A 26372-nucleotide genomic window follows, 5' to 3' on the forward strand; every position below is an offset into this window, starting at 1 on the left:
GACCTGTCCCACTACCCAGCCCCCCGGGAAAAGGGAAGGAGGAAGAGCCAGGCAGGAAAGGCAGAACCCAGCGTTTGATCAGCCTCCAAGTACGACGCATTATGCAAGCAAACGCAAGGACCAGGCAACTTGCTTCTTGACTGAAAACAAGAAAAACATCAGCACGAAAACATTTAGATGCGAAAATAATCCCTTTCGTGGGCAGCCGGCTTTGTGACTCCGACCCCACGGGGCGCCTCCGTTTTCTGCCCACCTTCTTCCTCCCCCCAAAAAAGCTTGTGAAATATGGACGTCGGCCGATTGTTTAGCATTTTTACCGAGCTGGGCAGGAAGGAAAGAAAGAGAAATTGCTTTTTTTTTCTCTAAGATATTCCCGAGCTTCTTTAGAGGGGGAAAAAAAAAAAATAAAAGGGGGTGGGAAAGAAAGGACCATTCAGGAAAAGGGGGCCAAGCAGAGTGGGGGAGGGAAGACGGGGAAGGGCATCGAAATCGGCACGGCAGTGTCAACACTGACACTGCCCTTTTGTATCAGCAACCACACAGGGCCCGCGGAGGGGCGGCCGTGCTGCCGCCCCCCTCCCCGCCGGGCGGCCCGGGAGAGCCGAGGGGGTCTCCGGCACCCCTGCCCGGGGCTGGGGGGGCGAGGGATGTCCCTGTAGCGGGCTCGGGGGACCGCCTGGCCATTTTGTCAGCTCCATTTCCACCCCTTCCCTCCACGGCGAGGGCCCCATTCCACCCGTCCGGGCCGCCCCACACGGCACGGCGCCGTGTCGTTCCCGGCTCCCCTTCGCCCCCCCACCCCCATCTGCAACAATGCTCCGGGATGGCGCCGCTCCCCTCCCCCTGCCCCGGGCCGCCAGGAAGGGCAGCTCGGCTAATGCTAGGATGACACAACAGGCCCGGCCCGAAGTCACCGAGGGGCCTAGCGAGCGCCCCGCCGCCCCGCGCCCGCTCCCCCGGCGCCCCCCGACCGAGCGGAGGGGCCCCGGGTACCTAGTTTGTCCCGGTGCGGCCTCCGCAGACGCTCCGTGCCTCCCTCCTCCCGGCAGCAGCCGCCTCGCTTCCCTTCAATTATCAGCTGAAGCCGCAGCACCGAGCGACGCCTCGTCCGCCGCCTCCGCCGCCGAACCCCTTCCAGCGGCGCGAGGGGGAGGCCGCGGGACTACTTTCTCCTGGCGCCGGGGCCCCGCCGGGGCCCGCGCGCGCCCCGGGCCGGCGGGCGGCCCCTGCCCCGGCTGCCGCCCCCCGCGCAGCCCCCGCCGCGGCCCGCAGCGCGGCCCGCTTGCTGCGCTCGGCGGAGCCGCTGGCGGCGATAGGTATCCCTCCGCCGGGGTCGTCACCTCGGGTCCGCGGGAATGTCCCCCCTCGGGGCGGCCGGGGGGTGGCCGGGGCGCGGGTCGCTGGTGGCACCGGCAGCGGGGGTCAGACCCTGCCCGGCACCGCGGGGCCGCCGCGGCTGCTCCTTTAAGAGGGGGCCGGGCTAGCGGTGACCCCGCGCGATGTCCGCCCCTTCCTGGTTGCCATAGAGACCGCCCGCCAGCGTCCCAAAATGGCGGCGGCGGAGCCGCGCGGGGCCGCCGCTCTCTCCGCCGCCCGGCGAGGAAGGAAAGTAAGATCGGCAACCTGAGGCGGCGGCGGCTTTAGCGGGGGCTTGTCTTTGGAGAAGGAGCCCCTCAGTGCCGGGGCAGGACGAGGGGCGCTGTTAACGCCGGCAGGAAGCGGCCCGGCAGGCGCCACCAGTAAGTGCCGCTGGCCGGGCCTCCTGAGGGCTGGGAACGCCCGGCCGCCTGAGGGCTGGCCACCAAAAGGGTATTTCCAGGCATGGCCGAAAGTGCAACTAGAAGAGGAGCCTCAGTATGTGGGAGATTTTTTCCACCTGGACTTTCCCGAGCCTGTGAGATGGGGCTCTGGGTGAGGAACCAGAGGAGAAAATAGAAAAATTTCCAAATGGTGAGTTAGTAGCCTTGCGAAGTAGTTTATACACACCATGATTTTGTACCCTTAAAACAGACATAAGTCTACTCTCAGAAGTGCCTCACAAATAAATGTGGTGTGACATTTAACGCAAATAAACAACAAATCCTAAAGTATTCCTTCTAAAGAAAGATAAGTTTAACTGCACTTTCAGGGTAATCAGATTTAAGATAGAGGGGTAAGCAATAATCTAATATTTCATTCCAAGAACATAAAATTAACATCTGGGAATGGGAAGGCTGTATATATTTTCCACATTGTACCTGGAGGTGTTATGTGTCCTGCCTTTCACCACTGTAGACAACTGTCTTTTCAAACAGGGAAATAAGCAATGCTAAATATCCTAGAAGAGTTTTTTGAACCTTTGTTTTAAAATATCCTTCAAAATATGCAATAGGAGTATTTTTCAGAGTAATCTAATAGAATCATCAATGAGAAATGTTGGACAGTAAACAAATGAAATTTAACAAATCTGATTATGAGTTTATAAGATTATGAAATAAAAATGCAAATATATTATAATCTTTATTTCATTTTGACCCATATTTTACTTAATTTACTTACTTTATTAGAGAGAGAAACACAAATGCTTGTCTCAAGCTGGACATACTGGCTTAGAAGATGCAAAGTTTCAAAAACTTTTCTGAGAAAGTTTTCTAAATGTTTCACCAGAACCAGAAAAAAAAAAAAAAACCCAACATATTTTTAAACTAGAGGAAGTTTTCAGTTTGTTTTCGTAAAATAAACCACAATAATGAAGGTAAGTTCTTTCAGGAAGAACTGCTGCACAATAGCTGGGAAATATGTGCTTTTGAGTAGCTGAAGTCTTGTAGTGGGCCTGTCCCACTGACCCCATAGGAATCCTACCAGTGTCTGTGGAATGTGACTGAGTCTTGTGGGGTCTTTGCTGTTCATTTTTGCACTCAGACAATAAAAATAAGATGGTTATTATTATTATTACGGTCTTCAGGTTTTTGGTTCTCATATCTGTTTCCTGTCACACACTTCAGGTATCTATTCTTGGGTTTGTTTTCAGCTGCCCAAATATATCCTGAAAACAAACCAAAGTCAGTTAACATTAACCATGCAAAAAAAGCTTCCTAACTGTCAGTATAAGTAAGTTCAAATTGTTCTGCAAATGTTCATTGTACAAAGCCAGGAAGTTGGTGTCATTGAAAAATAACTGGTTGGGACTATTTGAAAAAGTCAGTTTGGATTTTATGGCAATAAGATCATTTGAGTATTGTGCAGTGAGTGGATGTACTTGAATATATCACTGTATTTTATGAAACTAATGTATCTGATTCCAGCAAAACTTCCCAATTCCACTCAAATTTTAATTCCTTACTCCTCAAAACACCTTCACGTAAGTAGTGTCTCCAGTTTTAAATTCTGAACATGTAAAACTTCTGGATGCTACTTAACTTTTCTATGGAAAAGGCTATGGAATCTCCTGAGAAGAGACCTGTGTCAAAATAGCAGTTGAAGGTATGTGCATCACTGATGTTCCAAGTCGTGTCTCATGTAACACATATTTAGCCATTTAGCATGGAGGAGGCCTTGTTGTTGGTTCACATTTCCAGTGTGCTATTTTGCAGTCTCCTAATAAATAACAGTCTTTGCCTGAAAGGCCTCACAGTCTAAGCCTCCAAACTGGCACAGGGTTACATGAATGCTGAAACCTGCTACTTTGAATAGCCCCATTCTTGGAAGTGAGTGGTTTCAGAACTGTCTGTTGTTTTTCTTTAAAAGCAGAAAGGGGAGTTTGTGGCTGCATAGTGGATTTGTATGAAAGCTCCCATAATTCTGTCCAGTGTCGCCCATCTTTGAATGGTCTGCTTGGGCTTTACATGACCAGTAAATCCAGCTCATTCAGTTAACAATTTACTGGGCATGTCTTATAAAGCTCCAAAGCTTGTCTGCCTGTGGTCATGGCCAGAATTTCCAGGTATCAGCTGACTATGAAGTCAAACTGTCACAGAAATCCTGGACGAATACAGAAGATCTTAAGACTGTGTGAGGGCAAAAAACTTAGTTGCATAAATGAGCATTCACAGAATACAGTTCATCCAGCTGGATTGTGTGGAGGGAGAGATCTTCCAAGCCATCACTGAAAATAATTTTTTTCAAGTAGCTATTTTAAGTCAGCAATCGCAATTTTACAAATGCACAGAAACTATTCCAACATATTTCCTCTGTATGAGCATCTTCCAGTTCCACTGCAGAAATATAAGACTGAAAGAGACAACTTCAGGTCATCAGTCCCAGTGCCTGCTGTTTCATCCAGCTACATAATAGATCTTCATGGCATAAATGGGATTTGATATGTTTCAAAGGTAGCAAAGCTTTTTTTTCCTCTGCTACTTCACACAGAATAACTGCTCCAGATCATCACTTCTCTTATGGTTAGAAGTGCAGTTATGCAGATTAATTTACGTTTATTTTGTTTGGATACATTGTGCGTAGGTAACAATGCTGTATAAGCATATATATATGAGATATATTGCATATATTTAATAAATACACACTCTGGATAGAGTTTGTTTTGTTTTTTCAGTCTCCACTTGTGAAACAGACTCTCTGCTTCTTGGTCACTCTCATCTTTTCATTGCACTTATTCCCATTAATACTTTTCTTCTCAATAAGCCTAACAAGTACCATGTGCAATAGCATTGTTACTTCCTCATGTCTTCTGGAAAATCCTGGGTGATTTAAATTTTAAGATTGTATTTAACTTTCTCTACCAAAATCACATTAATGACTCTTGATCATCCCTTGATTAGTTATTATTCCAATGTATTTCTCCTCTGTCAACTTTCAATTTATAACCTTTTGGTTTATGGCAGAAATTATTTCCAAATGAATGACTTCGCCATTTTCAATTTTTTTTTATTTGTTTGGTTTTTTCCCTCTCCAGCACTGCTCTGAGTTCTTATGAATGAGAAGTTGGTGTACATGTCAGAATAAACATAATAAATAAAAAATCTTTCTTGGCCATAAAATGTGTTCTAGGAATCCTGCTAGTATTCATGGGAATGGTGAATAGTTTTCGTTTTGTTTGAGTGTATGTACTATTACATAGAATGGGAATCTTTTTATTCAAGACTGACATGAGGAATGGCAATTTGTTTCACATGTACCTTTCACTGTACATGCTTTTCAATCTTGAAATGCCCAATTAATATTTGATATGGCAGTTATAATTTGGCAAGGTTTATCACAAAAAACAATACATGTTATCTGTTTGTACAAGGCAAGTGATTAATCCTATGGCTTCCAACATTAAATGTAAGATGGCTTGAGAGAGCCACACAAATAACCTTACAAAATAACATTTCTTATAAATTGTCTAACAGATGATAAGTGCAGGGTTTGAAAAGTGCAAGAGAGGAATCCAGATGGTGGGGTAGTGTAGGAAAGATCAATCACTCATTTTGGTCAAACAAGGAATATAGACACACATCCCCCACCCTCAAAAAAAAAGTCTGGTGCTTAATCTGCTTAGAGGGCAGGCTGATAACTGGAATGATGAGGCTGGTAACAAAAGAAATGTAATGGGAAAATGATCCGCTCAACATGTAATTAATACTAGCATCTGTCACCATTTAATGAATGCTACACTAATCAGAAGATTTTGTCATGTTAGTGAAATGTTCAGCTACTTACCCACAAAAGACTGGCATGGTGCATCCACAAGGCTGCCGTGATTCTGTGCAATATTCCACACACGATCTGCTCATGTAACAACCAGGATAACTGAAGTGCCTCAAATATGCAACTAAAGAATTGTGTGTTTGGCCAGAGATCAGCCACTAGGTTCTCTAAAAGATACACACGGGACATGTAGATGAGCAAACAGTGTAAGTAAGTGGGCAAACAGTTCTGATGAATGTTCTTGTTCTTTACCCTTCATTGCTCCTATTGTTTAGTGTTTGCCTCTACGTCTTCAATCAGTTTCTGATTAAATCAATACATTCTGAACACAGCACATTATTTTGGATACTAAGTACTACAGCATTTGTTTAAAAGACCCTGTAATTAGTTATTTCAATTTTAAAAATACACGGTCTTTTCTGGCTTTTTTAGTTGTAAGCAAAAATTCTGAACCTACAGCACTTAAATCTTTAAGAACCATTTTTTTTAAATCCTTTTTCAATAAACAACCCAATTGTGTAACTGATCTCTGCAAGTCCTGCACTACAAAAACCCAAACAAACAAAAAACCACCACCATACCACCAACAAGATAACCCAAACAAAAATTAAACAAAACAAAACACCCCAACAACTTATCATTTTCAATAAATTTCCATTTTAGGAGGCATTAATAAATGATCCTTGTAATGGTGTGCTGGCTGATTTTCAGTTGTGAGCACCTTCATGATTTATTAAATCTGCAAGGATAGCTCCTCCATTTGTAAAATAGGTACTATACAGTCAACTGTTATATCTTGGGCTTGTTTTTAAGTCTTTATGATGACATTTGATATGTAACCTATTTGATTGACAGCAGATGCCATTTGAAGTGCTTTAAGCCAGATGGATTGGGGGGGGGGGAATTAACAGATGTTCTAGTAGTAATTGAGCTGAAATTAATTTCATATTAGACAAAACAATTTTTGGAAATATAAGTCTTATTTTAAGTAAAGATCTGTGGGAGACGAACCTTTTTCAAAATGCTACTGTATTTGCATTTTAAACCTGAGGGATGCCATACCAGTTACTACCTAGCTGGATTCTATCCAAGTCTCTTCTTTGACTTTTCAAACAGATTTGTGTCCTTAGCAAACAAAAAGAGCACAGAAATTTCTCAAGAGGGAGTTAAAAAATTATATTTTTATTATGAGCTATTTGTACGGAGGACTTCAACTGCATAAAATAGGAACTTCTTGTTGGCATAAAGTAGAAATATTTCAACTATAGTTTATTGAGACCAGGAGATGGCAGCCATTTTGTCCCAGCTCAGGAAATACTCTGCTATGCTGAAAAGGTGTATTTCCAAAATAATCAAACATTTTCATGGTAATGGTATCACACAGTATTAAGCAGTTATTATCGGGAGAATGTTTGTTAAGCCTAAAATGCATAGGGAAATCGCCTTTGCTTTTTTGCTATCTCTAATTCAGACATCAAAGTAAACAGTAGAGCTGCTTGGAGAAAATGGAGACAGTTTCTCTGGGGAAATAATGCTGCACTGGAAAAACATTAATATTGTTGTCAGGTGTTTCTGTCCAAAGCTAAAATAAGTTGGTTTAGCAGCGTTGTGATGTGTTATGGTTTGGATGCCTGATGGTACCTCTCACCTCTTCCATGATGTGTCACCTCTGGTGTCACCTCTGGGTGTACTCAGTTGTTAGATCTTCTCCATAAGGTTTTGGGGAAGATTTGGGAATTCTTTGGCCATGCTGCAATATTGAAGATGTAATACAGCACGATAGCTGACATAGGAAAATTTGGGCTTTTAACAACTGAAATGCAATTTGTGATGTGTTGCACTGGCAATGCTGGAATTTCAGGGCTTTCGTTATTATTGGAGCAAGATTTCTCTACAAAGGCATTACATACAGCAATGTAAGTGGTGAGGTTTTACCTTCCCAGGAGACTCAGTTCTCTGTTTTGGAGGGTGGTTGTTTTGGAGTTTTTTTCTCCACAAACATTACCAAATGCTTAACCCTGTGAAATATTCACTTATTGATTTGAAATTAGATATATAACTGATATGGAGTGATTATTACTTGTGAAGTTGAGTTTTTAGTGAGCCTGTGATAATGCAGTGCTGTCATGTGGGCTTATAAAATTCTTTCTCAGTAGTGGTTGAACTGTAATTTGAAGATGCATTGGAATCTTCTCATACCAGTTTCAGTTAAGGTATATTAAAGATGATAATTAGTTAATTCTCTATTAATCTGGTTTTACTATATCACTGGTAGCCTAGAGACTTTTTTTTTTTACTTTTATCTCAGCTGGGCTTTATCTACTTATAATTAGTCTAATATACAGACAGCAGCATTTCCCAGAATTGCAATGTTTAAGCTGCAGTTTTAAGTTTTATGCATAGTTTTAATATTTGTAACTTTCTTTAAAAGTATCATACTTGATTTAGTCCTACCTGACACGGATGATTTTCAGGTCATGAAGGTGTAATAGTTTCCCGAGGTAAACAATCACAACTACTTTCTGCTTAATAATGTAAACATTTCTTTCTGTAACCAACTCATGTTCACATGTTCCTTATTGACAGTGCTTGTTCTTTAGAAACAAATTAAAATTTAGTTATATTTTTCACTTGCATTATTTAGGTAGTAAATCGTTATCAATCTTGTTCTCTCTCTTGGAATACCTCGGGAGTAATTCTACTTTCATGTTACCAGAGTTAAGTTTGTGTTCTTTCCTGTTGTCTTGTTTTCCATTTTCCTGCTTCAAGTTAGAAAAATAATTATTTTTTCTTTTACTTTGTTAACCAGGAGCAGTTTACGTTATTTTGTTTTCCATATACACTGTAGCATTCATGATGAAGAACTGTCAGATATATTTACTTGACTAGGTATATCATATATTATACTTTTTTCATTTTTCAAAAGTAATTAAATGCACTCAGCGAAGTATTCAAGGGAAAGAAGAATGCAAGAAGTGTAGAAGGCAAAGCTAGAAAAGATTCAGAATTTTTATCTCAAAGTGAGATAGGCCATGAAAGGTCTTATCTAAAGATGCACCAGTGTAACCTAAAAATTATTTTTACGTGAAGTTGCTGGTCTAAGCTGTTCTATGGATTTTTATTCTAAAGATTTGCTTGATATTGATTAGGTATAAACTAAATCAGTTTGTGTTAAACTGAAATAAGCCTAAGTAAAACCAAAGTAAAAGTGCTTGTGTCTTTTGGATGGACTTCACAAAATTAGATTAAAATTTTGCACACTGGGTACAACCAGTGTAAATGTCATTTGTTGGCTGAAACCTGAATTACACAAATTATCTGGAGAAGGGTGAGAACTAGAAGAATGAGCACTAGTGCACAGTAAAATGATAGAAATCATTTGTTGAAAACCTCAATATTGTAGAAGCAGAAGCCTGTGAGAGTATCTGAAGCCAGAGTTCTAAATAACATAATAGGATGATAGTGAACAATAGAGTGAAAGGAATGACAGCAGATGGGGATTGCAGGCAAGAGAAGCTGTGTAGCTGGAAAGCATCAAAAAAAACCAAGCAGATACTTGTGACAGAAAATTCAGTGTATGTTTGAATACATGTGCACATCAAATTATCATGACAAATGATAATGTGAGATTTCAGCTTTTACTAAGTTGGTGCTATGGCTGAGTTGTACAGTTGTTTCCTCCTGTGCATTTTGCAATGAGACTGAAACCTAAAGGAAGTAAACGTTAAGTTTCATGTAAAATTAGTAATTAAAATTGGACTGAAAAAATCCTAGTGTTTGAAGAAACAGGGAAAAAATCAACCAACAGGTAGCACGTGCTCCCTGTAGTACTGGGCTGATAACTCATGGAGAGAAAGGGCACACTTGTTAACACAGCTTTCACTAAAAACTGGAGACATGCGTAGGAGTCAAGTACATCGGAATGCCTGCACCATGTGATAGATTCTTTAGTGTTCCTGCCTTCTGATGTGAGGTGGAATTAAAGCTGGAAATAGACAGCCAGGGAACTGTGGAAAACACACTGATAGTGTTAGTTTGTTCTTTAAAAATTTGATGAGATTTTAGGGGCCAGTGCAATAGATGTTCCTCAAAATTTAGGGTAGGAAATGTCAGTGCTGAAAGTGAGCTGCCCACATACAAATATAGGAAAACAGTTTTCAGCAGATATTAGATTAAACTGGTGGCAGATATATGCAAATCAGGAAGATAACAAGTATCCAAGAAGAGAGTAGTGGGATGATTCAACTAAGATTTCATCTGTAATAAAAAAGATTGCCAGTTATATGTACAGATCCTGCTAAAAAAGGTGCAGATTCACTAAAAATTACTTTGCACTGTAGCACTGCTCTACTTCAGGACATTTTACACATATAGCAAAAGTCTGACTGCTCCGTTCTGTTGTTTGGAGTTTTTACTCTAATAAAGAGGAAACAAACTCAAATGAAAAAAAAATTAGAAAAAGAAATTCAAAGCATTGACTAGACCTGAAATTTTAATAGGGAGACCTTGAAACTGAATTAAGGAGGACAAAACTAAAAGAAACGGTTTTAAATTAAACCTTTCAGTGTCTTATCCATCTAGAAAGGAATGTTATGTCTTGCACTTAGCTTGCATGCTTTGTTCTGTTAAGTAGTGGAATAATCTCTTTGTGGCGCTCTGATCTAGGTCTGCCTGTTTAATCACATTAATAAATGGCAAGTATCATGCTCATAATTGAAGACTCTGATCCTCTAGAGTAATATTTTATTCCCTCTGATAGTTTGCTTTCCCTTCAGCACATCCCCTCCTTTCTGCTTTGTCTCTCGCTCTGTATTGTTTCTCTGATCTCTATGCACATCTGTACAAAGGTAGACCTTTGCTTCCAAAGCACCTGTGCTGTAAGCAGCTGTGATAAACAGCTTTACTTACTTTTTTTATTTTCTTACTTTCTTCACTTTTTATTTATTCTCTCTCCCACCCACAAGCTCTGGGAAAACCAAGGAAGAAAGATACTAAAACAGGAATAAAGCAGGTATGTAACTGAGAGAAAGGGAAGAGACCATGGCAAGACAACAGATTTTGTGCTCAAATGTAACTACTGCATTCCCCAAAGGAAAAGACAATTATTATTTCCAAGCTTTTTATTGTATCTTCCTCCTCTATTTTAATAAAATGTTTTTCAGATGCTGTAAATGGGAGCCTTTGGTAGTCATGCACACACACACGCAAAGCTAATCCCTTGGTTTAAGTGGGTTGATGTTTCCAAGTGTGAGTGAAGTAAGGGAAAAATTATCAGCTTCATAGTTGCTACATGTGAAATTTTGGAATTGAGACATTTCTCTTCTCTTCATGCACCTGAAATATTTGTTAAAAGCACGACACAAAACAGTTTGCCTTGACATCAGGAAGTTATTTTTTTCCATGTGTCGTCATTACTTCTGAACTCTGTTACAGTCACTGTTATATTTTTTGTTTGCTAACGAAATTGTTTTAGCTTTTCTTGCTATTAATAGTAAAACTTCTTTTTCTCCAAAACCAATGTAGACATAGGGAAGGGAAGTATGTGGGTTTCCATGATGACTAATATGGTCCTGAGAAGAATCTCTACAAACTTTCAAGTACACACTGTTGTCCAGAATTTCAGCTCAGTTGATGTGTATAGGATTTTCTTGTAGAACAGTTACTTTAGCACAGCTGGGTATTAGGTTTTACACTTTAGACTCTTTGGCATATATGAAGCAGACATCTCTTACAAAGACTGAAAAATAGACTATGTCTAGTAAATGCCAAATAAACCTACTTTTTCTTCTCATGAGTGCACGTCAGAAGGAAGCTATTATCTTGTAGAGATGTAATCCTATCAGTGTAGACAAAATAGTAATTTGTATAATTTCCTATACTATAGCAAATGCAGATGTTGAGGTTTTGTATCAGTTGTGAAGTGAACCAAGGACCTTGTAAGCCCTACCTTAAATTTGAGAAGAAAGTCAATAATTGTCAAAAGAACAAAAAGCATCCAATTTCACAGATATAATAGGCAGCAAATAGTACCTGTTTGATTTCATATTGTTCATCCCTGAAATGTGGAATGGCACCAGTGCATGGCTTTAGTTTAATTTCAATTTGGTGGCCTCTTGCACTATTGCACCCAGATGTGTTTCATTTTTCTGTGTTTACTCCTAAAAAATTGTCCTTCTGAGGACAAAAAAGTACTTCTGAGAACCCCAAATAAATTTGGACTTCATTAACTGCAACCTCTTGGTAGTCCATTTTACTTTCTTTTTCAGGTCAAACCCTGCCAGTAATTTTGAGCTACATGCCAGCACCAGTCCAAACCAGTGTAGTCCCTTCTTCCAGGCTGCATTTGCTAGTGTTCACATTCTTGCATATTAACCAAATCAGGACTCTCAAAATAATCTGCTTTTGCCAGTCATAGTTTCATTACCAACAGTCTAACTGGTTTTGAAGGCAGGAAGGAAAAAAGAGACTTAACAGATTCTTCAGTTCCACGAGAGCTGCATTCTTGCTTTTAAGTTAATCACAATGTGCCATTGTAGCCTCACGTGAAACAATTGCCCATGTGTGTTATCATTCCACAGCAGCTTATCCCACAGGGATCACAATAGCACTGCCTTGGGCTGGGTCAGTGTCCATGCCTAAGGATAGCCTCACTCCTGCTCTTTGTAAAGTTATGAAACTTTTTATTTTAGTTCCTTGGCAAATACCTGTCCATTGTCAGTGCTAGCTGCTTCCATAGTTTAGACACAAGATATGGTTTCCTCTTCTTGGTGAAAATTGAGTAAAATTTTAAGGTAACTGTTTTGTATTTTTTAAAGTGACCTAGAAGCCTCAGCTTCCTTCACTTGCAGAATGAGCATAGCTTTGTCTAAGCCTAAAGATTTCTGTTGTCCAATTCAAATTTTCCTTTATTTCTTATGCAGTCAAAGCTGCAGTGTGGATATAAATGCAACTGTGTGAAAAACTTCACTATAACCTAAAAATCTCCTCTACTATGGTATCAACTAGATGCCACTATGTTAGAGTAAGAGTAGAAAAAACTGATGAGAGGGTGCCTTTTCCTAGAGTAAAAATTTTAGAAATATCTAATTTTTAGTTATCTCCTTTAAGATATTTCAGTAATGCTGGTATTTATTCCACTTTTATTTTGTAGAGATATAAGTGAGGGTGAAATGGGCAATTTCTTAACAAAAATACATGGAAGCAAATTGTTTTAAAACCAATAAATTCATTTGAAGTTGTAGTCAAAATGCAACAACACGAGGCAAGAGAAAATAAGATAAAATGATAAATGACAGAAGCATTTGAATAATCTAATTTTGAAATCAAGTTTTTATGGTCTTCTCCAACCTACAAAACCCAACCAAAAGCACAGGTTGTGGGTTTTTTTGAGAAAATATGATGGAGAAGTAATATAATACGGAATAAAATAGCCTGGGAAAAGGGATTTAGTAGAGATAAAGTCTCTAAGACTAACTGAGAATGTGACATTTTCTCTGTAGAAGACACTATGGCTCCTTCACTGCACAGTGGAATGAGATCTTGGTCTGTAATAGCAATTCTAAGGCTAAAAACAAAGACTGGAAATTTAGGCCATTCACCTGGGACAGAGGAAAATGTTTGTATCTAGATCTGAATCTCAACATTATTTTCTGGATTATGTAGTCACCTTTCTTCTCCAATCAATGTTCAACTATTTGAAGGAGAATAATTTAATAAAAAAATTAACCTCTATATAGCCTGTAATCTGAGAAATTGTATTTGAGTTACTAGTTTTAGGCAAAGCAAAAAGCTGAATCTCAAGAAGTTTGAAATCCTAAAAATGTACAGGAGAAGGAGAAAGTTTCTCATATTTGCCTTTGTGCAGGGTTTCACAATTCCCACTGTCTGTCTCAGCTTCCCCCAGAGGTTTCTTATTATACAGTATGAGTCTGACGTGTGAGACTTGTCTTTACTTCTAGAGCTTCCAAATGAGATGAAAGGGAGAGTGAGACCCACATCCTTAAAAGCTGGCTCACCATATGACAAATTTCAAACATTATTTTCTCATACAATGTAAAGAGTTCTATGCTTCTGGTAATCTACAGTTCAGACTCGTTTTGGCAATAGATACTTCCTAAATAGTTTGTTTTTTTCTAATTTTCACTTAAATATTTTAGTTGTTCTATTTGTTCAAAAAAATTGCAATGACTTTTTACCTGAAGCCTTGTTTGCTTGCTGCTGTTTAGATTTGGGTTTGCTCATCCTTTCCTCTTCTCTCTTTTTTAATGAAGAAAATGGCAATGGAATAAGCAGTGTGGTAGTGAATTCCTTTACCACTTGCACCTCCAAATAACATCGAGAATGGAATGTGTCCATGGTAACCAGGATGCACTCATAACACTTTCCATTCTTCATCTTTTAATCTATGCAAATAGTATAGTATTATAAAAGCTATGCAATATTTTTATTTGAAATAACCACATGCTAACAAATTACCAAGGTAACTGCAATTTGTCCTGGGTATTTGTACATAAAGAAGTTTTTTCATGGAATGGTGCTATTGACAGTTTTTTCCACTGTAAATCAAAGAATAATGTTTCAAAAAATCCTAGTGGTGTTTAATAAAATTACTTGAATGTTTTACTTTTCCTGTGCCTCTGCATGTTGGCCTGATCTTTCCATTTTGGCACAGTTCTATGGCAGTGTGCTTCCTAGTACAGCAGTTAAGAGGAGGAGATGTTACAGAAGTATGTATTTCTGTAGGGTTTTTTTAATTCATATTAAAATGCCTTGGAATTTATACAGCAATAATTTGGAATTGTATGACAATACTGCAAGAAAGTAAATTTTTATACCCATATTAAAACACCTACTGTAATGGACTAGGGTATTTCATTTGCTGAGTATTGACTTATATTCCATGTTAAAGTTTTTTAGATTCTGTAAAGATAAAAGTCTTTTTCAAGAGTCGAAACAGATATATTCCTACTCTAGTGTTTGGAATAAATATGTTCTTGGGCACACGTATATTTAAGCTTACAGTATAGATAAATTCACTTATGCACACAAAGTAATAAACAAAAAGTATATAGAATACTTACTGTGAAAAGTCTGTCCTGCTTACAGCAGTGCAGACTTTGAGTATCTGCTATCTGTATACCCTTTGTTTTGTTGCAATGTATATCCCAGACTGAAAAGTACTGATTAATGTATTTTATAACAGATCCCAGCACATTGTAAGCTGTGGTGCAACATAGCTCTGCTTTTTTTAAGAATCAGACTTCTAAAATTGTGTAGTTACTTTTCTGTGTAGACTTACAGATTTAATCTGTAGAACATTGTCAGTTATGCAAGTTCAAAAGTGTAAAAGCAACAGTTATTAATGGTTTTTGGTAAGTGGTTTTGGGGGCAGGTAGCTATTTTCTTTTTCAGCTACATTTGGCATTTTCATGCTGAGAAATGGGTTTGTTTGGATGGGTTTTTTTTAAGAAATGTCAGTTCCAACAGTAACATTAAAAGGCCTGGAGAAAGCCTATTAATCATGTTTCATTTCTCCTTTAACAATGAGGTTTTTCTCATATATATTGTATTCTTGTGGACCATGTTGAAGGGTATGAAGGCTGAGGAACATGTTAGAGATGTCTTTTCTTTCTCTACTTGTGTATCAGTTTTGTTTTGACCTTTTCCTCACCTCATGTTTTACACAAATAAGAATGGAAGTAGCCTTGTGTGTTGCTTCTCTCTACACTGCTAGAGATAAAAAGAGCTTTAGGAAGCACAGTACAGCATTCACTGTCCTATTATTCCTGTGCTGGGCTGCAAACATTCGAGTTCTAAAGCCCTCCCAGGTAGTAACATCATCTGTGAAACACAATGACAAGGGCTGTATAATCCCTTCTGCATTGAATCCTCATTAGCACTCATGTATGAAATGGCATTAACAACATAGTAGTCTATATTGTGCATGTACATTGCAGAAATGTTAATTCCACTGTATCAAATGTTTCAGGGGTGCCATTTATTTTTCATATATTAAATTCTAGAATGCAGTTTGGATGAATATGGGCTTTTTTGCCTTCAAAAATGCAACTGTTTCACTGCAAAGGACTAGAGATTGTGTATTGTAAAATAAAATTAACTTATGTAACTGAGTAGGACTTTTTCCTTTTATTTGCACAATAAGGTTGTTTTACAGAGTACTGCAGATATCTCTGAGTGTTAATCAAAGCTATTTTATATGTATGCAATCAGATATATGATTTAGCCATTATTAATACCCTATATAATGATATATTAGCTACAATAACCATCAAAATGATAAATTTTACTTGGCTATATTTGACACTCAGATAAAGATGTTAAGTATTTATTCAAACTTATTTACTGTTGCTGTATATGAGATATCAACAGGATGAAAAGAAGAACTTGAAAAATACGGAAATGATTGGTGTAGGCCTGCCTGAGCAGATAGTCTGGAATCTGAGCTTTAATTTGAAAATTTTTAGTTAAACTGAATGCAACTCATTGGGAGTTACAAATACTTAATGCTAAATTTTAAAACCTACATTTTAGCACTGAAATACCAGAGAGATGTAAAGTTAAAATTGATATTGAGAGATGTAAACCACTGTTGTCAGACGTAAGATTTGTAAAAGTAACTGTGTTTTTCAGTCAGTATATGAAAGTATTAACAGTTAACTCAAGGCTTGCTTTTAATTTTCCTTTTTGACATGCCAGTAGAAAAAATAAAGCTCTATGGAGTATGTTTTTTTCAATATACACATGTATGGCAATGTGTTTATAAATGTTCACCTCACTAATATTCTCATTTGTCAGTTTTATCACTCATGTCAGGAACCCACCTATAGATATGACAATGTAAAGTCTTGACTTTCCTCAGTTAAATGGAAGGAAATAAACCAGATTAATATTAGCAACACTGGAATATATAGGTTTTTTTAACCTTGTCTACAACAGCAAGTGAATTTTACTTGTGGCTTGGGGCGTGATCTTTACGACCAACTTGTGTGAATGATGATGACTTTCATATAGGCCCAGCTGTGACAGCAACAAAAAGAAAGTCAATATTAAAAGCTGACACACTGTTCAAGCACATATGTAATGTTTTAAGAGAACTCTGGGAAAATTACTGGTCGTTAGGACCACTTATACTCCATCATTTCATAGCTGTCTAGTTTACTGTTCACAGTAATTTTTTGTCTCAGTTGCATGCTTTGTAACACAGATTTTCTTTTTTTTTTCTGTCTCTGAAAATGTGAGTTGAACGTGTATTTCTGGAGAGCTTTTGCCAGAGTTTTCAGAGTCTTAAGTGCTGAGCTTTGAACTGTCCTATTAGTTTTGATTTTACAAAATGTTAAAATCCCAGTTTAACTTCTAAGCTGCCACATTTTTATGCCTGAGCAGTTGGATGGGTATTTCTACTTAACCACATAATTTAACACCTGATACATTGTGATTCTATGAATAAATGAAAAACAAAATCAGAATCTTATTAGTCTTGCCCGTTGAGATATCTTTAAGTATGTGTTTATTTCTATGAACAGTTTGCATGGAGGGGTTGTTAAAACATTTTACACTTGTTGCAGGTTCATTATGGGATGTTTCTTGTCCCTTGAAGCCACTGGTAATGTAACTGTGGTCGGATCTTTTAGAAATACCTTCTTTTGGGACTGTAGTGATATTTGCATAACCCAAACCCTGAATCTGGTAATATATTTATCTCATGTACTTGATATTACTTTCTTCTGCCTTTTTTCTTTTTTTTTTCACACTTGTAGGTAATTTCCAGGTGGTGGAAAATTTCCCTTAGGCATGAATTTCATAGTTTAAGACCTAGAGAACTTACAGCATCCCAGAGGATAATAATAATTACAAATGTTGGGTGGCACATAGTGGCATAATCTAGCAATACTGAGCTGCAATAAATTTCATGGAAGATGGGATTGCTTTGGCTAACATACTTCTTCCTATGAATTAATTAATAGAAATTAATGTATGAATAATGGAAAAAAAAAAGATGTGACAGTAAACCTAAATATATGATAAAGCCTAGCAACATTGATAGTTTCATTATAAGACAATGACAGAGATTTTAGCAACAAATATAGGCCAGGAAGCAATGTTCTTATGCCTAGTAACTCATAATGCTCTGTGCCAGCACATTGGTTTCTATGGCCATGTTGTGAGCCACCTAGATTTGAATTCTCAATCTAATTTGACACAATCAACTGCTAATGCAACAGGTGATTGGGACTATACAAATCCCAAATTACTTCAGGAGCAGACAGCCAGGAAAAGAAAGGCAGTGGAGACACCATTAAATTAACCTGAGAGACAGACTGGCCACTGAGAAGATCTGAAAAAATTATGCATTTTCCCAAAGTTCCATGGAACTCTGTGTCCCAGGTAGTTATTGCTCTGCATCTTCTTATAATTTTGGTTCCCAGTAATGAATTAACCTAGGGGGTGGTCATGTCACAAGATACAGTAGATCATGGTTCACAGAGGAAATAGTCTTCTGAAAATACTAAGCCAAAGACACCTTAATTTTGTAACTGCTGGGGATAGGTGAGGTGAGCTATGGCCCAGTCTGGAAAGGGAGAAGTTCATAACTTCACCTGCAGTCTTTTTTGTAGCCTGAGACCTGATAGCACAAAACAACCTTGGATTGGTGAGATCTTTTGTATTCTGATTCTGTACAGACATTAAGAAAATATTTACAGATGTGACTTCATAATTATCCCAGTTTTATTATGAACTTGAAAAGTGTCATTTTCAAATGAAGTTTTGTTTTTCTCATCAACAGCTTTGGTAGACATCATCTTATTGAATCATCATCTTATTTGAGTAAGTTCTCCAGGGAGGTGCTGGAGTCACTGTGTCTGGAAGTGTTCTAGAGGTGCCTGGATGTGACACTTGGAGAGTGATTTAGGGATGACTACGGTATGCTGGGTTGATAGCTGGACTGGATGACCTTAAGGTCTCATCCAGCCTTGGTGATTCTGTGATTCCATGATTATTTACACCGAGGCAGAGGAGATCTGCTTTCCCAAGAAGTATGTGACTATTGGGAAAGAGGTATGGTGATAGGGGGAGGGTACAACTATTTATCTCTTTTCAAGAATAAGCTTGAGTGTATCTTCACTCAGAGTCTCAGATAAGACCAACACATTCTCTACGTTTTGCTTATTAAAATCGAACACTTCCTACAGCACAATTGAGAGATTTGTAGCTCTGCTGACTTCATGTGGCCTGCACTTCTTTCTATGTTTAGGTTTGTGTTTGTTACATTTGTGTTTCTGTTTCCCTGTTATAACTTTTGCACCTGCTCAATTTCAAGTGAACTAGATAGAAATAACACCACCACCTTAGGCTGCTGGGGAGGGCTGCAAGTGAGCCCTGTGAGTGTTCCCTGGATGGAAAAGCTGCACGGTCTAAGCTCAAGGGACTGGATATATGCACAAACGTGGAAAAAGTTTCAACCAGCATTCACAGTCCATGACAAAACCAATCTTTAATTCCAGTTATTACTGCTTGTTTTGACTAGAAGGGGAATAAATATGTCCTGAACCAACAGAAAATAGACTGCCTGTTGAACTTGGCTCAGTCTCAGAGAGTCTTTAAATATACTGGGGTTTTGCAGATGTTCCTAATTGCTCCATTAGTTGAAGCAAAATTTTATACTACATTTTAATTCATGGCAAAATTATTAATAATTTTTTATAAATTTGAACTTTCAAAGAAGTAGTCTATACTTTTTTTTGTTGACTTCTTTTTTTTATTTACCTTGTAAAAATAGATTTGAGATGTGAATATATGCTGGTGAGAAGAATTCTAGCTTTTTGGTTTTTACTCATTGCTTGCAGTGTAAGGTTTTCCTGCAGCATTTGATATTAATATGATGTCACAATGAAACATCTGTTTTACATTATGTGGGTGCAATGATTTAGATAATTAAATTATTGTTAGCAAGCAGTTTTCTGCTGTTATTCTGTGTTTTTAGTAGGTTACAAATAATTCAGTAGGTTATAAATAAGATCTGCTTGCTTTTTCTTGAAAAGTCTTATTGGTGGTTCAGAGATTTCCTTCCCTATAGGAAGTGTTGAAAGCCACAGTTGCCATTCTTTTCTAAAATATAGTCATTTCTTTCTCCTTCTAAAAGTATGTCTAAAATTGAGGGGTTTCCCTCTATTTTTTATTAAAATTTTAATATAAAATAAAGGTGTTTTCTTTTTAGAAAAATGCTAACATAAATAGAAGTATTACAAGTACAAATTACTATGTTTGTGAGTTGTATTGTCATACTGATATTATTTCTGTCCATAGTTCTTGCTGTTCCACACAATCAGATGTTTTTACACCTCCTCACCTCCTGTTAAGAGCTTTGCTGCTCCTAAGTATTCACACACTATTATTTTTCTATCAATTCTCCAAATATATATATGTATAGATAGATACATACACTGGAAGAAGATATCTATATATATCTATATACATATTTTGGAATAATATTCTATTTATCTGTACTGATTTATTTGCTAACTGAGGGTTCAAATAAATACTTCTCACCAGATCCATAGTTTGCTGCTAAATATCTGGTACACTTCTGCCACTAAAATGTTTTCCCCCAAAATGTTTTGTTAAGTGTTGGTATTTCCTGTCATTATCTCCTGCTTTTCATTTCTATGATTTTATCTCTTCTCATGTGATTGGGATTTTTAGAGCTTTTTTTGTTTGTTTGTTTAATAAGGTGTCTGAACTCTTAACATTACCATTTTACTAAATTTATAAGAACTACCATACAGGTGTAAACATCCACCTTTGTTTTGAGATGTTTTCTGTTCTTTTTGAGCAGTGAAATAATATATAATTTCTTTTCATAATTTCATGAAGCCAAGAGGATAGAGCAAGGTTTCATATTTGGTTTTGCAGTGATGGAAAATTAATTGATGATAGTGTTGAACAAGAGAATAGAGGTCTATGTATATTTCTGGACAAGTGAACAATTAGTACAAATCATCAAATATTGTCCAACACTCAGAATGAAAATTTTATAGAAAACTTAAAATTCAATATATTGCCATAGTTAGTTCATTGTTAGCTTCACATACATTAACAAAAAAAAAAAATACTAAATATATTTAGAATAGCCAAACCAGATCATATTATTTACTAGATCTATTTTCCTAGAAATAAATAATTTCTAATAAAGAAAAACTCAAATATTTGTGTAGTAGCCTGCTTGATCATTCAACATTAAATAGATGTACAGTGAAAATATTATTTATCTTCCCAGGATGAGAAGATTTGGAGCATTCTTTCATATCAGCTGAAATTAGATCAGCCTGACCATTTTTAGTTGACTGTGTAGATCATTTTGTACTTGCATAAGGAATTTGAGGGAAATTACCGACTATATAGAACTGAGATGCTTGGAATGCAAAAAAGCAAAGGAGAACTGACAGCAAACTGATTCTGCAGTGTGATACAGCATGGAAAAGAGAGCTGCAGAATATTGGGCCACCTACCCAAAGACATGGAGGCAGATAAGGTGATAGCCTCCTCCCATATAATTACCTCAAGAATACTTGGGGGAGAAAAAAAAGAAGAAAAAAAGAAGAAAAAAAGAAGAAAAAAAGATATCTTAACATATCTTAACAAATATCTTAACAATATCTTAGTAAAATTGGGTCATTTTCAAAGCTCTTTCAAAGGTATTCACATAAGCTTGGTTTTTGTAATTAATCTTACAAAATCCTTTGTAAGGAAAACTGCTGCATCAAAATAGGTCTATAGTCGGTATAGTTTCAACTTCCGTGAAAAATAAGGGAAAAAAAATCCTGTACAAATCTGGATGGCTGTATTCATTTTGTTAGGAAAGAACATGCAATTTCAAAATGTACCACTGATTGTTCATTAAAAGTGTAGCAAATTGAATTCAGGATTCTCTTTTATAGTGAACCAGTAATTTTATTACAGAAATTTGATAAAATAGATAAGTGATCTGAAGAAGGAGTCAAGAAATGCCACATCCCTGTAGAAAGGGATGCCTGCCTTCAATTTCATGTTGGTTTAACTGTACCTATGTAAGATAAGAAGCAGAACTACAGGGCCTCGTGATGTCACAGCCATCATTATTTTCCCCAAAGCATAAGACTGAAGTACTTTTTTCAGTTGTTTTACTAACCTCCCTCTGAGTAAAAAGCACAATCTTTACATTAAAAAATATATATATGTGGAAAAGTTGACCCAAAAATGAACCTGAACATTCAAATTAAATAATATTTTCTCTAGAAAAACATAGAATAATAAGCTGACTTTTTTTGGGGTTGTTTCTGGTTTGTTGTTGTTTGGCTTTTTTTTAAAGATATACCTGCATAACTTGAGATTATTGGAAAGAAATTTCAGATTTTTACAAATCTGTTGTCTCTTGGATTTGTTTTCATTTTTTCCCAGTTCAGATTGCTGTAGTGCTTGGTGCCAGAGTTCTGGAACGTCCTCAATCTGTGCCGAGGTAACTATGACTTCCTGGAATGGCTTCCTGTCCCATTGCTCCTGTACATCATTTCCTTTCTGGAGCTTGAAGATATTGCCAGACTTTCTCAAGTTTCACACAGATTTTAAACAGTAAAAATTTAAAACACCAAAAGTTCAAATTGAAATTGTTAGCTTTGCTCAGCAGCCTATTGGCTTTGATTCATCTCATTGGTTTAACATAATCATCAATCTGTCTGCTTTACTTAAGACAAGTAAATAAGGATTGTCCTTTTATTGAGAAAATAAATGAATCAAACTGAATGGCTGAAGTAAAAACCAGATCTTAGAAAGGCTGTGTTTATCCTGTAAGTTTTGTTTTATAATAAACATAGTGATCCAGGTAATTCCATTGCAAGCCATGGCTGGGTGTTGCACGCTACTTCCAGGATTAAGTTCTGGAAATGTGAAACCTTTGCTTTGTGTTATGATTTGTATTATTTAGTGTCTATAAGCTTCACCCACATGCTGGGATCCCTTATACTGGACTCATCACCAAACAAAAATTCCTTATATTTTATGTCTTTGACAAAAGACATGAGCACAAGCAAAGAGATTTTTTCAATATTTTTTGTAGACTTTGCAGCAAGGAACTGTTAGAAACACAGGAGGAGAAAGAGGTGACTTGCTTACTTGCTAGGAACCTCTTCCCAGCTCTCAGGAAATTATGGGAAATAGTATGTACTTGTTAAATCGAAATTTTAAAGAGTGAATAACAGAAGTTGCCATTATTGGACAACTGGAGCTAAGGATAGCCTCTCCATGCCAAATAAGGAGTAAGGGATTGGAAGGATAGTCTGAAAGCTGCAGGAGAATGAGGGGAAATCTGTTAGTGCAAAAGAGAGAAGATGTATTGGAAAGGCCTTTGGGAGGTCAACTGTTCCAGCTTCCTGGTCTGTGCAGGGTCAGGAAGTTGGGATGGAAAGCTAAAACATTCAGAGCTATCATGTAGGAAGCTTATTTTTGTGGGTCTGAATATCTCAAAACTGTATTTTCTATCCCTGTCAGAGCCTGAAAAAAGGCTGCTGCACTAATTCAGGGTGGAGAGAAAAAATATTTTAGCTAACGGAAAATAGGAAGAGAAATATTTTAAAGAGAAATATTTTTATTCTTATTTTGTTCTTATCCTCAAGGATGCTGTACAGGCCTAGAATGAAGCCTATCAGTTTCTGGATGGAGCAATTAATGAGAACATAAACAACAGTGAGACCTTATGAGAAAGTTAAAAACAGATTTAGTTCTCTTGATTCTGCCATGACAACTGCATATGCTGTGACAGACTTCAGAGAGGCAGATCAAACTTGTGGTATGGACAGTGGGACGTGTGGTGCAGAGTACATCCCAATCAGAATGAGATTGCTCACAGGATTTGTATTATTTTGAGCCTATGTAGGACAAGATTTCAAGGAAAGTTCTGTGTCAGACTGGCAGTTCCAGAGGACGTGGCTGTGCTGCAGTTCCTGTTGTGTGGCTGCCAAGGCGTTACAGATGCTTTAGTGAGAGTGAGTTCAAGTGAGCACAAGAAAAAGGGGACGGGGCAAAGAAAGCACAGGAGGAAATGGCAAGACAGGAAAATAGAGCGTGTCATTAATTTAGAGATGAAGGCCAGATGGGAGTAGATAAACTTGCTGAAGTTCTGGGCTTTATTTCAGTTTGAAGATAAATCAGTTGATAATGTGGCTGGGGAACAACTGAATAGAGAATAGAGGAGTAAAAATAACTAAAGGAGAGGAAGAGAATGGATTGAAGATAGATCAGGAAATTATTTGTCAGTATATCTGGAATTTATGTGTCATTTGAAGAGTGTGAGTGGAGTAGGATAAGGTGTTGTGGAGGGCAGTAAACTTTTCATTAGTTTAACACAAAGCCTTGGATATTTTTGAATTAAAGAAATCCTAGAAAGAATTAAGTTGAATAGTAATAAAAATATTATTTTGGCATAATGCAGTAATCTATCAGAACAAGTAAAGCCATCCTCCCATTCTCTCATTTCAGGAGTATATTTAGGGAATTAAAAATTTGCCCAAATAATATGAGGTTTTTATTTCCAGACTAATTTATGCATGAGCTGGAATGCTGCTTTCTGTGGAATTACAGAGTAGCGTGTTCAGATTTCCGGACAGAGAAAACAGAACAGTCTCTCCGCTCAGGACTGGAAAGTGGAGTGTGGGAGCTCTGTGTGTCCATCCCGTGCTGTGCATCCTTGTAGGCTGAGCTCAGCAGGTATCTGCATTGTTACCCCAAGCATGGCATTTCTCTGACTGAAGTTCTGAGCATAAATCCTGCTCTCCAGGAGATCCCGACGCTTTCAATGTGCACTTCAGATGATTTTAGATTGTTCACTAGTTGCTATTCTTACTTCCTGTAAAAGAAGCTCCACGTCAAAAGAAACAATGAACAGAAGTCCTAACGTGGACACCACCGTGTGAGCACTGCATGTGTTTTCCCGACGCTTTCCCAGCGAGCTGCTCCCGTGTGCGGTGTCCCGGCCCCCGTCCCGGTGCCATTGGTGTCGGATGTTCTGCACGAGCCCGTCCGGCAGTTCCGGGCGCTGCGGGGCGGTTCGGCCGCCAGAGGGAGCCCCGGGGCAGGGCCACTGTCACCGCGCCTCGGGACGGACGGGAACGGCTGGGACAGTCCAGAAACGGGGAATGGCTGGGACAGTCCACAAACAGGGAATGGCTTGGACAGTCCAGAAACGGGGAATGGCTGGGACAGTCCACAAACAGAGAATGGCTGGGACAGTCCACAAACAGAGAATGGCTGGGACAGTCCAGAAACGGGGAATGGCTGGGACAGTCCACAAACAGGGAATGGCTGGGACAGTCCGGAACCAGGGAATGGCTGGGACAGTCCACAAACAGGGAATGGCTGGGACAGTCTGGAACCAGGGAATGGCTGGGACAGTCCAGAACCAGGGAATGGCTGGGACAGCCTAGAGCCAGGGAATGGCTGGGACAGTCTGGAACCAGGGAATGGCTGGGACAGCCTAGAGCCAGGGAATGGCTGGGACAGTCTGGAACCAGGGAATGGCTGGGATGACCCACAGCCAGGGAATGGCTGGAACAGTTTGGAGCCAGGGAATGGCCAGGATAATCGGCTTTGCTTTTCTTCTTGTATTTTTTTTTTTAATAGAGCACTGTGTTTGGAAATAAAAATATGCAATAGTAAAAAACAGTCTATATTGTTTTTAACTTCGTGATGTCCTTTTTTCATGGGCAAAGCAGATTGGCGAGAGGCAGAGAGTAAGCAGAAATGTAAAGAGAACTTTAAAAAGATTCATACATTTTCATTTCAGCACTTATACACATTTTTCCCCAATAATCCCTGGTTTTACTCTTCTAGAATGTGCTAGGATGTTGTGTATGCCTGCATAAGAACAACCGGGAGCACACATACTCTGAGACAGCTTTGCTGTAGGCAGTGAGCGAAGCAGCTCAAAGTATCCAGCTACATCTGCACTGTGTAACACAAGTAACACCAGGATTTTTGCTTTTCTATTTCTGTTACCGTTTGCATTGACTACAGCTGCACTTAGGCTCCTGCAACTGCCCCTGTAGAAAAGTGGAACATTTGGGGGAAAAATCAATGTTTCTGTGTTCTTGTATAATTTACAATGAGTAGATAATATACGGTGCAGAGTATCTTCCTAATTTTTCTTTTGTGATGATTCTGTCATCTAACAAATTACATATTTTTTTTTCTTCCTTATATTATTTCCACCTGATTCTGTTTATGGAGTTATTCTGAAAGAGGGAAGCATCTCTTGAGAAACAGGCTTAATCCTTCCAGTACATCTGAACGTTTTCTAAAATTGCATTTCTGTCCAAACCCCAAGGCCTCTTGTACTTACCTTGAAAACAGATTTGTATTTCTGATGTGATTTCTACATCCTGACAGGTTTTTTGGCATCAGCTTACACAGTTTAGTTGATTTCAGAGCAGCTGTATGAATTACACACCAGGAAAGTACGTAGCATTACAGCTGCTTTTTTGTGTGTTTTCTGTTTTGGTTTGGGTTTTTTTACAGTGGCAGAAAGGCCTTGGATATTATACCAAAAATAGCTTCTCCGATTTTTCACAGAAGAACATGCAATATCTTGCACTGGCAACCCTGGGCAAAACTTCTGCTGATCTCCTGTGAGTTTTAATTATCATTGCATCTTTCAAAATGCGTGGGCAGCTTGCACTGCAAGTGACCTTCATACAAGG

The 26372-nt window shown here is 38.4% G+C and overlaps 1 protein-coding gene and 1 long non-coding RNA gene across 6 annotated transcripts in view; one reads left to right on the forward strand and one right to left on the reverse strand.

Annotated features, from left to right (window-relative positions):
* TRIP12 (thyroid hormone receptor interactor 12) overlaps positions 1-1140 on the reverse strand; it is a 78301-nt gene extending 77161 nt beyond the window's left edge. For all 5 annotated transcript variants that reach the window (XM_088170765.1, XM_014877871.2, XM_088170764.1 and 2 more), the window contains exon 1: positions 994-1140. The gene's annotated coding sequence lies outside the window, so the exon portion shown is untranslated. The remainder of the gene's footprint in view (positions 1-993) is intronic.
* A 386-nt stretch (positions 1141-1526) lies between these two features.
* LOC148222640 (uncharacterized) lies at positions 1527-25338 on the forward strand. The gene is made up of 3 exons (XR_015805685.1): positions 1527-1950; positions 22084-22141; positions 24213-25338. It is a non-coding gene; the product is annotated as an uncharacterized LOC148222640 (long non-coding RNA).
* The last annotated feature ends 1034 nt before the right edge of the window (positions 25339-26372 follow it).

This window comes from Sturnus vulgaris, chromosome 10 (genome assembly GCF_052056855.1).
Source record: "Sturnus vulgaris isolate bStuVul1 chromosome 10, bStuVul1.hap1, whole genome shotgun sequence".
Classification (NCBI taxonomy): domain Eukaryota; kingdom Metazoa; phylum Chordata; class Aves; order Passeriformes; family Sturnidae; genus Sturnus; species Sturnus vulgaris.